The sequence below is a fragment of the Saccopteryx bilineata genome, chromosome 5, assembly GCF_036850765.1.
Source record: "Saccopteryx bilineata isolate mSacBil1 chromosome 5, mSacBil1_pri_phased_curated, whole genome shotgun sequence".
NCBI lineage: Eukaryota > Metazoa > Chordata > Mammalia > Chiroptera > Emballonuridae > Saccopteryx > Saccopteryx bilineata.
Genome location: NC_089494.1, coordinates 39,690,666 through 39,703,988, shown reverse-complemented (window position 1 = coordinate 39,703,988; position 13,323 = coordinate 39,690,666). Strand labels below are relative to the sequence as shown.

Here is a 13,323-nt window from a genome sequence, read left to right as displayed (position 1 = left end):
AAAAAAAAAAAAAAAAAAAAGAGCCCAGAAATAAACCCACACCATTATGGTCAATTAATATTTTACATAAGAGGCAAAACATTTAATGGGATAAAGATACTCTTATTTAATAAATGGTGCTGGGAAAATTGGACAGATAAGTGCAAAAAATGAAACTAGGACATCTTCATGCACCATGTATAAGAATTAACTCAAAATGTATTAAAGATTTAAATGTTGGCCTCAAAGCCATAAAAATCCTGCAAGAAAACATAGGCAGCAAAATCTTGAGCATTTCTCATAGCAGCATTTATTCCCATATATCGCCTTAGACAAGGGAAACAAAAGAAAAAAATAAGCAAATGGGACTACATTAAATTATAAAGGTTTTGGACAGCAAAGGAAACCATAAACAAAATGAAAAGACAACCCATGAATAGGAGAATGTATAACTAAAATTTACAAAGATTCCAAAGATCTCAACACCAAAAACAAACAATCCAATTAAGAAATGGGCAGAGGACCTGACTAGACACTTCTCCAAAGAGGACATACAGGTGTCCAATATACATATGAAAAGATGCTCAATGTAACTAATCATCAGAGAAATGCAAATTAAAACACAATGAGATATCACCTCACACCTGTCGGAATGGCTATCCTCAATAAATCAACAAGCAATAAGTGTTGGTGAGGATGGGGAGAAAAGGGAACCCTCTTGTGCACTATTGATGGGAATGCAGATTAGTGCATTCATAGCTCATACATTAAAAAAAAGTAGATAGAGGTGGAGAAAAAGAGATCAAGTTCTGATGCTGTCTCCTGGATTCAGGTGTATCTGAAGATATGAAATATGAGAAATCCACCCTTAGAGTTTTTCGTTTTGTAAGACTCATTTATCCTTTTCCCCCTTATCTCCCTTCTTCTCTTCTATCTCTCCCCCACATATGTGCCACTGAAAGAGTTCCAGCACAAGAGGTGAAGAGATTTAGGATCTGGACAGCTCCTCATTTCTACCCAAAGTCTGAAAGAGGAACTGGTCAAATACATCAAAGCTGGGTGGGTGGGGCCAGTGGTGGGATTCAAATAATTTAACAACCAGTTCTCTGCCCCAATGACCATTTTAAGTATAGAAATGATAAACTGAAAGGTAGTTTATTATTTCATGCATTTAATACTTAAGAACAGTAAAAGAGGTACACAAAACTAGTTATAAGAAAGTTTTAAAATAATAATGAAAAAATATTAAATAATAACTGACAGAAAACAATAAAACTGTTATTTAAGATATTTCCATATTGCTTCTTGATTGGCATCCTCACTTGCAATTTTTTTTTCACCTATGGACAAACTGAACATTACTACGGGTGCTTAGAATACGCTGTTGTGCAGATGAACATTAAAAAAAAAGGACTGTCAATTTGTGGTTTCCACACTGGGTGGCTGCCCAGGTGCCCACTTTAGAGAAAACCCTGATTACAAGTACCATTTTAACAACTGGTTCACTGAACTCAACAAAAAATTAGGTATCGATTCTGCTGAACCAGTGCAAAACAGCTGAATCCCACCATTGCCCCATCCCATCCCAAACAGTTTGACTCTAAAGTCTACAGAGATTAGTACTAAGAGGTTAATACTAAGAACAGTAGTATTAACTGGTGGAAATATTTCTAAGGAATTAAGAAATTATAGGATTGCCCTGACCTGTGGTGGCGCAGTGGATAAAGCATCGACCTGGAATGCTGAGGTTGCTGGTTCAAAACCTTGCACTTGTTTGGTCAAGGCACATATGGGAGTTGATGCTTCCTGCTCCTCCCCCCTTCCTCTCTCTCTCTCACACACACACTCTCTCTCTCCCTTCTCTAAAATAAATAAATAAATAAGAAGTTATAGGGTTGAATTTGAGCAAAGATTTATAGCTGTTTATTTAGGCAGTCCGTGAAAGCAATTCTTTGAAGAACTATGTGCATAGCAGATATTCAATACTTGAAGGAGAATTGAAGAAAGAGGAGTAATTCCTTTGTATATCCAGTGGAATTACGCAAGGCTCAAGTAATATAAAACAAGAAGTTGGAAAGCATCATTGTTATTCAATGTCAGGATCAGTGGTCAACCATAATGGTCAAGGATTTGCCTGGCACGCTTAGCAAACATGTTCCAGGAACATGAATTCATTTAAGTTTAATATAAATGTAGGTATTTGTAGAGAAAGTGTACTAACCTTTATAATGAACAAAGTAAAAGATGTGGCAGGTTCCCTAGAGTAAACTAGGTATAAAACCAGTAGAAAAAATGGTGACTATAAGAGCATTCTAAAAATTAATGGATAATATCGATTGGGTCCATATTGTCCTGGGCACATGGTTATTTTTTACTCTTTATTTGGAAAACTAAAGTCACTGAATCCATCATTTAAAAAATATTTTAATTTGAATTCCTAATGAAAGCTAACTATTGCTTCAGAGACCATCTCTGTAAGAAAGTTAAAGCCTGTTGCCTTAAATAAACAGCTGAATTTGGAAGAAGACTAGATTAGCCAAAATCTTATTTTATAACTTGAAATTCTAAAAAGCAATAGGAAAATCAGCCTCTTAGCATTTCCCAAAATATTTCAATCCATATGCTTAAAAAAATTCCTGCCAAATATTTTAATTTGTTAGTAAGAAACAAAATACTTTCTATTCAAGTTATGCTTTGGGTCCTTCATCCTCCACTGAGGTTTAGACAGAACCACCGCTCCAGGAGGAAGTTAGGGTTATAGGCAAATGTTCTCCTCTTCTTTAAGCAGTTGTCTTACGGACATGTACTTTTATCCTGTTTGGGGTTTATCATCCTCTTCCCTAACATGTGCATAAAAAATTGTCAAGGGACTGACCTTTTGCCCTCCCTGAATTCATACAGGTATAAACATAGCGATTGAGATAACTACAGCGGCGTCTTTGCCTCTTGTTTGTAATAAAATCCTGGGAATGGCACTTCAGGTTTTCCTTTGATGGTTTCCCTTTCTTGATAGTTTTGTAATGGAAAAAGAACTGAATATCTGAGCTTAGTTATTGAAAATCCGTCATTTGCTATCTCAAAAGGAAATGGGGGCTGCTTTAATTCTGGCAGAACCTTCATGATTAGTAAAACAACAAAACAAAACACAACAAAAACACTGATGATACTTAGTCTGTGATTCTAATTCCAGCAATACTCGTTGGCCCTGAATCTACACTATATTTTTTCCCTCTTATATAATGTATGCAGTTTTTCAGACAGGGATTCTGGGGGGATATTTAAAGGCCCTAAAATGAGGGTTATGATGAGGCAGTAACAGCTGGTGATAAAGTGGCATCACTTGCTTTTTTAGGTTCATTTTCTTCATTGAACTATTGAAAGATCCGAAATGAAATTGGAAGCAATAGAGATGACAAGGGCCCCAAAAGAGGCAGGCAATTTTAATATATCCCTCTTCAGACGTATTGGTAAAAGAGCTTTCAAAAAAAAAAAAAACCAACTTAAAAAGCTTACATTTTTCATAGGTGGAGGATGGGGAAGTACCTTAAAGTAGTACTCACTCTCAGATTCTTCCTAGGAAACTTCCAGTGCAGTTTTATTTTATTTCTTGGGTCAAAATGAAGCTCAGATAATGAATGTTGTTGATTGGTTCAGTTGCTGCTATAGATTTTATTTATTTATTTATTTATTTATTTATGCTGCTATAGATTTTTTTTTTTTTTGAGTGGAGAGGGAGAGACAGAGAGAGAGAGAGAGGAGAGACAGAGAGATAGAAATGGGGGAGGAGCTGGAAGCATCAACTCCCATATGTGCCTTGACCAGGCAAGCCCAGGGTTTCGAACCGGTGACCTCAGAATTTCCAGGTCAACGCTTTATCCACTGTGCCACCACAGGTCAGGCTATGCTGCTATAGATTTTAAGGGGCAGAGAGGCCCTGAACAGGCACGACTGCCTGGTTGAGGCCAACGGGAAATGTAGAAAGTCTCGGGGAGGAGGACTGTGGCAAACATCATTTTGTCTAATAGAAATCAAATAACAAAGAGAACAGGTGGTTAAGTTAAATCACTTGGGAAAGGGTCGCACTTTACGATATAAAATAGGATATTATATAAAGAAGTTTTAAACAATGATATCAGCCATTGCTCTGCAATTATTACTATTATAATCGTAATGAAACTGATGGCAAGCTATATTAGTATCTAAAGAAGCCCAGCCCCACAGTTTTGAATTTTCATTTCTATTAAAATTCCACTTTTCAGTTACAATAAAAAATTTAAAATTTTTTTCTCTTGCAGGGTTGAGTGGTGGTGGTGGTGGTGGTGGTATGCACTGACTTGCATGACAAATCTACTTTGGATTTGTTTCAGTTCATTCCCAGACATTCCAGGCACTAAGATATTTCTCTCTCTCTCTGTCTCTGTCTCTGTCTCTCTCTTTTAAAGAGAACTCATCTTTTTTAATTTATTTATTAGGGTGAGAGGCTTCCGCATGCACCCCAACCCAGGATCCACCCAGCAACCCCCATCTGGGGCTGATGCTCAAATCAATTGAGCTATTTTTAGCACCTGAGACTGATGAGCTCTGACCAGCCAAGCTATTTTCAATACCAGGGGCCACGCTCAAACCAATCCAGCCATGGGCTGTGGGCAGAGAAGAGGGAGAGAAGGGGTAAAGAAGAGGGAGAGGGAGGAGGAAAGAAGCAGGTGGTCACTTCTCCTGTGTGCCCTGACTGAGAATTGAACCTGGAACGTCAATATGTTGGGCTGATGCTCTATCCACTGAACCATTGGCCAGGGCCAAGAGAATTTATCTCAAGCTCAGTAACCCATGCTAACAATTACAATTGATAGAACAAGCTCCTGTTACCATAATTACTACCTCTTTTGTTCTAATCTCATGAAAGAAGTAAGACACCCTTTTGACACCCTTAAGGCTATTGGTGCTATCATTGGTGACATGATCACTAGGGAAGACAGTATTGGGTTGTTACATTTACCTGTGACTAATTGCTAGTAGCAACTACAGAACTTCTGAGTTAAATTTCTACTAGGACTCAGAAGCCCTGGCATTAGTGCCACTGGGGAATTTTGCGGTTTCTTTCACTGTTAATATGAGTCAGGATTTATTCCTCTCTTGATTGGAAGTCTTCCTGGAACAGGGGGCAATGTCCAGGTGAGAGCTGCTGTCCTCTTTCTGGTGCCTTGACCCACTTGCTTCATCTGCTTAGGCCACAACCTTGAGGCTTTCCCTTTTATTTTCTAGTCTTTCCACTTTTTCGCCACTGGGTCTCATTAGAGCAGGGGTCCCCAAACTACGGCCCGCGGGCCACATGCGGCCCCCTGAGGCCATTTATCCGGCCCCCGCCGCACTTCCGGAAGGGGCACCTCTTTCATTGGTGGTCAGTGAGAGGAGCATAGTTCCCATTGAAATACGGGTCAGTTTGTTGATTTAAATTTACTTGTTCTTTATTTTAAATATTGTATTTGTTCCCGTTTTGTTTTTTTACTTTAAAATAAGATATGTGCATTGTGCACAGGGATTTGTTCATAGTTTTTTTTATAGTCCGGCCCTCCAACGGTCTGAGGGACAGTGAACTGGCCTCCTGTGTAAAAAGTTTGGGGACCCCTGCATTAGAGGATACATTTGTAATGTTAAATGAAGGGAACAGTTTTGACCAGATTTATGTCCAGTAATACTCAGAATTGTTAAGTGTGATGAAAGGTCATTTCTTTTTCTTTTTTTGATGGTGGTGGTTAGGGGTAAAAGGTAAAAATTTATCATTTATTAAAAATTCAAAACTGCTTTATAAATAAATGGCCTTAAAAAAAAGACCTATTAATAAAAAAATAGGAACCTGTTTTGGTTATATTTCTGGGAAGTAGTAATTATATTTTTTTAAGGTTCTATTTAGCTAAGATATGATTGAAGCATAGCCAGTAATTGGCCATCTGGAAAGCAGTACTAATGGATCCAGAAATGTCATTGCTGTCTGGAATCATATAATAGGATTTGCTCGGAAGAAGAATATAGTGGGTTGAATAGAATCCAGAGTCTACAAAAATAGTCTGGTTTCCCTAATTCTATTCTTTTATTTAGACCAATTTATTTTGCATGTCTTTGCCAATTAACAATAATTCCTCTATTACTTATATGCAGAATTTAACATTTGATTTTTGTAGTTCTATGCTGTTTGTTGTTTTTTAATGTCTCCCCGCTGGACTGTAAGTTTCTAGAGAACACGAACTGAGTCTTTTCCTTTTTCTGTATATTCTGCAGTGTCTGACATGGTCTCCGACATAAAATAAATGTGTAATGAACACCTGGTACTTAGTCTTCTGGACAGGTGTTTATTAGTTCAGTTTACATTGACATGTACAGTGTGTTTACATTTTTATTATCTTCATTATTTGATTTCCTAGTTTTTCCTCCAGCGCTCTTTAGAGCCTTGTATCATTTTCTTCATTCAGGACCTAGCACTACCAAGCAACAGGTTTTCATATATTGGGGGTGGAGTGGGGTGTTACAGTTAAAGCCAAATACTCTCAGCCTTATAAAATTTTTCACTGTCAGAGTTGGATGCCTCAGGAAAAAAATAATAAAACTGGTAGAGGGCATAGTAGGGGGAACAGTTCCTAGTATACTAGAGCATGGTGCTAAAGAATTGTGGGTACTGTCTCTTTTGATTCTTTGGATCAAATATAATATTTTGACATATTTCCCAAGTATAGACTGCTTCTCTGCTTATCCTTTTCCAGTTTTGTGGTAGTAGTGTATCTTAAAAAGTTGACTGTAAAGGCCCTCCCTAGCTGAGTAGCTCAGTTGATTAGAGCACCGCCCCAGTACACCAAGGTCCCGTGTTCAGTTCCTGGTCAGGGCACATATAAGCATCAACCAATGAATGCATAAATAAGTGGAACAATAAATAGGTGTTTCTATCCCCCCCTCTTCAAAATTAATTTTTAAAATGTTGGTTGTTTTTTGGTGTTTTTTTTTTTTTGAGGGAAAGGAAAACCAAAGTAGGAAACATGATTATTCTGAGTTGTAATGAATCACAGACTTATAAATCTGTAGAGCTGGGAGATGTCTTAGAAGTTATATAGTCCTACTCTTTTGTTTTTATAGGTGAGAAAATTGAAGACTGGTATGGTTTAGTGACTTAGATAAGGTCATAGTTAATAGATGTCTGGACTAGGACAATACTGTGAATAGGCTGGGATAATCAGTTTAATATTATTTCTAGATTTGCTGGCCCAGGTTGTAGAAAGTATTATTCTATGGATACGTATTTGAGAAATTCACACCTTCTTTAAAAGTGTAAAACTTAAAAAGAAAGCCTTTCAAAAGATCTTTCACCTGCAAATATATTGAACAGCTCTGCAAGATGACTTCATGCGAAACATAGTTGACAGGTGTCAGTATGAGGCACATAAATATGAAATCTGGCTCATAATTCCAGGTCTATTAATTACAAACAGTATGACCTTGAAACAGCAATCATACAGCACACAGGCAGTGTTGTTATTCAAAAACGAAAGAATTAGACTAGATTCTCTTTGACATCCCTTTTATTCTTTAAAATTCTGTGTTGAAATGAAGCAATAGTAAACACTTAGAACTTGACAAGATCAAAGCTTTATGAAATCAGAGCTGATTGATGTATCTAGTGTCTTACCAAATGTATCAGCAGCTCAACATTTAGAATTTCATTACTTGATTCCATGGTGTACCTACTCATTAGGCTCTACTGATGCTTTTCCCATGATTTCTATTTCTTAGGCTTTATTTGGGCATCTCCTCTCTGCTTGGAGCTTCTTTGAAGGAATGTGAATACTGGGAATAGTTGCATATGAACTGGTAAACTTACTATTTAGGAATCTTTTGGCTCTTTCAAATGAATAGTCCGTACATGTTGTGTATTGCAGAATAAGGAAAACTAGGTTGTTTAAATTTAAAGCATCTTTTGTTGAAAAGCACTATAACTGCTCTGTGGGTTAGTTTTATTAAATCAGTGTGTTTTGCCTAATAAACTTCCCTTGTTTTACATTCTGTAGAAGACTAAATCCAGAGCTTCTTAACCATGCTTACTCTTATTCAAGGAAAGTGTCCCTGGAGTGTAAATAGGAAGGCTGAACTGGTCACACTTAAGTGTCATTTTACATTGCCCTGCACTCTTGGGTAAGATTACTTTTATTTGCTGATTGTCATGATTTCCAGTAATCAATCTCCCACCAGTCAAAATGCAAATGATGCCTGCAGTGCCCGTGGCTGGGAGATGTACCCCATCTTCTTCAGAGGACAGTTGGTCAGTCATGACTCCCAAAGAACCATTTGCAGTCTGTTTAAAGGGTGCTTTGGGGAGACTGTGTGGGGCAAAGGCAATGTGCAGCCAGCAAGGAGGCAATGGTTTTCTTGTTGGGGGTAAGATAAATTGGTGATGGAAGATCATGTCTATTGTACAAATTCATAGTGTAAGACCTGACATGTTTTAAGTCCTTAGTACATATGTTATTATTCTGCTTTATAATTTCTTTTTCTGCTTTATAATTTTGCTTCTAGGTATATCAATCTCAGGCAATTAGCAAGAAGGCTTATGCATTTTGTGAAGACTTGGGCAGGATCCTCCAGAATGTGATTTAGTTTTAGTACAGTGTCCTTTCTATTATTTAACTTGGAACAAAAGACGCTAACCTGTTCTATGATTAGAGTATTCTTCATTCTGAGGATTAGCAAGTAGGGGCTTACTTTGTACTAAAGGCTTTATATCTAGAAATAAGGCTCTTTTTCAGAGTGTGGCAGTATGGGAGTGTGAATTCTAAAAAATGGCATCTTTCTTTTGAAATTTATATGCTGTTGTAGGATGAAAAACATAGAGTCAAAAATACTAAATTAAAATGCAGCTGTGTAAAATTAAAGGGCTTGATATATTTGGTTGCAAATGGTAGTTTAAAATTTTTCTGTTATGCTATATTTCTTTAATTAATTTTAGGTCATTATTGTCTTTTGAGTTTCTTCTGCTAACTCACAAATTAATTTGAGTAATATAACAATTTTTATTTTATATTTCTAGTGTTAAATATTAGTGTGGTCTTCAAGGTATATGCAAGTTTAGTTAATAAAGTTTATTTTAATTTAAAATATTGAAGATGTTTTCCCCAAAGAATGCCAGAATTTTAGAAACAATACAGAATTTGTATTCCCAGAATACTTTGTAAGAAAAATGTATAGAAAAATTGTGTATGTCATCACATTTTATAATTTTAATTTTTCAAATACTTAAAAAAATGTTTTTATTACTTTAAAGTCATGAATGAGATAAGGGTATTTATCACCAATAATATTATTTGACTTTGTTTTAGAAATTCTAACCAATATAATTATTCTCCCCCCCCCCCAAAATGAGCAAGATAGAAAAATCACCATTATTTGTAAATGAAATGATTGACTACTTAAAAATACAGGCAAAGGAAATGAAAATATTTGTAAAAAATTAAATAGCTTATGTATAATCACAGTAAGAATCAAATAAATGCAAATTTTAAAAAATGAGATTTGTTTTTACCTTTCAAATGGGCACTATCTGATTAAATAAGAGCAAATATTTATTGAATACTTATTGTGTATCAAGTAGTATACTAACTCTTTTAATCATTAAAAATAACCCTGTGAAGTAGGTCTAAAGTAATTTCTGCTTTATAGAAATCTGCAGAAATGTTGAGTAAGTTACTAATAATGGTTATAGAGCGAGTCCATGACAGGTTTGAATCCAGCTACAGAATCCTAGTTCTACAACCCATTCTCTTACCCATTAAACTGCCTCCAAAGGTTGGTAACATTCAGTGTTGGTGAAGGTATCTGGAAGGAAAGAGCCATTTCCTTTGCACTGAAGGTATGAGGAATGTTTATTGTACCGCGTTTCTAAAAGGCATTGTGATGACACTTTTCAACACTGTCCGATCCAGCTATTTCACTTCTAAGGAAGTAATCGAGCAAATGCAATAATGAATGTGTTTACAATATGGTTAATAGCAATAATCTAAGTGACCATTCTGAGGGAGTTGCTTAACTAAATTATGGTACATCATAAATGGAATGTCACACAACTATTTAAAAAGATGACTATGTTTATTAACATGAATGTCAGTGTTACGTCTTAAGTGATAAAGAGCAGGTTACAAAACAGTTTGTGCTCTGTGGAATATCTCATCTGTACATCTAAATAGCTATGCATGTATTTATAGGCCAAAAGCAGTGGGCTGGCATCTCTGGGTGGTGGCATTATGTATATCTATTTTTTATCTTATCTTTTTTGAAATTTTATAGTGGGCATGTGTTGTTTTTATAGTTGGAAAAAGCTCTAAAAGTACTTATTTTTCTTCTTCCCTTAACACTTATATTTTTGTGTTAAGATTAGGTTGGCAAGTTTTACCTTGGTTTCACGCTTTCTAATGCAAGGCAGACTTTTTATATGGAGCTTTTCATGAAGCTCCATGTCAGTTTTGTTCTTGAAGTTCCAACTTTCTAAGTTTTAATTGCCTACACCAGTGGTTCTCAAAGTGTGCTCCAGGGCACACTAGTGCACCCTAGAAGATTTCCAGGTGTGCCTTATGGTATTTCAGAGAAATATGTGCCTGTTGGGGACCAAAAAACCAACAGGATTTTTTGAGTTTAGATTTTTGGGGGACAGAGGTGTGGGGAATTGGTTGTAAGCTGACAGTCTGCCCAACCCCCCACCTCACTTGCCTGATTAGGTTGCAAAAGGCTGTTAAGCTGTGGTGCTGGATTGTTTACACTATCCCCCATGTTCCTCGGAAAGACTGGAGGCAAGTTTCTTCTATCCTTTGTTTAGTGTAACGTTAAGATGGTATATATGGTGGGAGTTTTCTGCACTCAATACAATTAAGAGTAAAGAGAGGAATTCTTCAATGTATTGACGAGGAAATGAGAGTTTGCCTTTCAAATATATGTCCAAACATTGAAGAAATTGCTAGGACACATCAGGCTCATGTTTCTCGTAAACACAAGAATGAAAAACCTTAACACATTTGCACCGGGACCCGCTGAATTTACTAAATCTTACTAAGAATGTATCTCTCTCTCTCTCTCTCTCTCTCTCTATATATATATATATATATATATATAAAGATAAATTTTTTAATCCCTCTTTTTTATGAATTCTAAAAAGCATAACTCAAAAAATGTAACATAAAAATGTTTTTTAATGTCAGAATAAATTTAATTTTATTGTATTTATTTCATTTAATTACGATAAAAGCATGCTTGGACTTTATACTTTTTCTTTAATATTTGACCTAATTATTATAACATATTTCTCAGAAATCTGTATATAGTGTGCCTACAATATCTGTAGGATTTTAAATACGCCCCGACTTCAGAAAGTTTGAGAACCACTGGCTACACCCAAACTGCTGCAGACATCTGGGTGTGTTGTCATTAGGTGGGGCTAATGAACTTTTGGATATACTCAGACAGCCCATCCTAGGTGGCTTGAGCTTCCTGATTTGAATATGAATTTTTTCCATAACATAATTTATATAAAGATAGAACTCTATTAAAGTAACTAAATATAAGCTATCACTGAAAATTTAAGCAGATGATATTTTAAAACTGCATTTAAAATCAACAAGTGCCATTAATAATCAGGAATCCTCTGTTAAACAGCCAAAATTTTCTTTCCCGATCATATATGCAGACCCTAATTAGAATGCTCTTTTCTTCCTAAATTATTGTTTGATGTAAAACCTTTCAAAGTTTGTGCTTTATTGCACACTACACCCTAGCTTTGGACTTGGCTGGTATTGAAGCTCTTTGAGAGTGTTTATTTATTTTTTTGTTTCTATTCTTTTTCCCCAAGTGAGAGGAGGGGAGATAGATTCCTGCATGCTCCCTGACTGGGATCTAACTGGCAACTCCCAGTCTAGGGCCGATGCTCTGGCCATCTGGGGCCATGTTTGCAACCTCAGCACTCAAGGCTGATGCACTCAAACCAATTGAGCCATGGCTGCGGTAAGGGAAGAAGGAGAAAGAGGGAGAGAGGGAGAGAGTCAGTGAAGAGAGAAAGTGAAAGGTGAGGGGTGGAGAAACAGACGGTCGCTTCTCCTCTATGCCCTGATGGGGAATCAAACCCAGGACATCCACACTCTAGGCCAGTGCTCTACCGCTGAGTGAACTGGCCAGGGCCTGGAGTGTTTATTTTTTACTTAGATTCTGAGTACATGTACTTAAAACTAATTTAGTTGGCTACATTTTTTTCAAAGTCTTCTTTAGGACTAAATAATTGTCTGACTGACTTCTAGTCAATCCAGTCAGAAACCTTAAACTTATGATATAAAAAAAGAGTCATGACTACTTTCTTACTTTTCTTATCCCCAAACTCTTAGTGATTAGGTTCTGTTAATCATAAAAGTCTGTTTTCTTAAAGAGAAGTGGAGCCTAACCCTCCTCTCTTGTGTCTGTGGATTAATTTGCTGACATGGTTTTTGTAGGCAGAATGAGTAACAGTTCCCTAAACATGTTACTGAGGACAGAACTTCTTACCAGTAAAAGCAGGTTTAGCAGGAAAATAAGCTAGTTTTCATCAGAGGCCACAGTTTCATCATGGATTCTCATTAGTCCTTGTGGATGGGGCTTAGTCTTAGCTGTTTTTATCTTCCCAGCCCTGAAATTGATTTGCTGAAATCATAGGATAATCTCATTGGACAGTGACCCACTGATAAGCACTGCTCAGAAATATAGTATATCAGGCTGTGTTTATTGGGCCCATGCTTTTTCCTGAGAGCTTTGAGGTCAGTCACTCATTTGGCCATACACAGACAAGGCCTAGAATTGTTGCTGAGGAAGATCTTGCCCGGATACGATCTCTCCATCAACCTCCATGCAGGATAAGAGTGGCCCTTTGTGACAGCATATGTACTGGTCAGTTTCCTTCATGTTCATAAAAGGAGGGACCCTTCCCAGTGGCTTTGCCCTTAGTAACTTGTGTCATATATTCAAGGTCAGATTTCTGGTAATGGACAGTATCTTGAATGTTCTGTTGTCAAATTCTTATGAGAAAGTTGTTTTTTAAAAAAAAAAAAAAATTCACCAAGAATTGCTTTAAAAACATGAAGTCTGGCCATTGCTTTAAGCTCTAAAATTTAAGTCTAAATTTTACCCTTGAATTAAGCCAGAACATAGCTGCTGGACCAGCACTGTTCTAATAGATATAATACATAATGTGAGCCAAATGTTAATTTTTTAATAACTCACTGAAAAAGATAAAAAGAACAGGTGAGATTAATTTTAATAATCTATCTTACTTAACCCAATATATTTAAAACTATTATT

The 13,323-nt window shown here is 36.5% G+C and overlaps 1 protein-coding gene across 6 annotated transcripts in view; it reads left to right on the top strand.

The window, feature by feature from the left end:
* HECW2 (HECT, C2 and WW domain containing E3 ubiquitin protein ligase 2) overlaps positions 1-13,323 on the top strand; it is a 438,960-nt gene that overhangs the window by 131,052 nt on the left and 294,585 nt on the right. The window contains exon 1 of one of the 6 annotated variants that reach the window (XM_066232563.1): positions 12,818-12,912. The exons of the other annotated variants lie outside the window; for them this stretch is intronic. The gene's annotated coding sequence lies outside the window, so the exon portion shown is untranslated. Of the gene's footprint in view, positions 1-12,817; positions 12,913-13,323 lie in introns of those variants that run through there. 6 annotated transcript variants of the gene reach the window in all.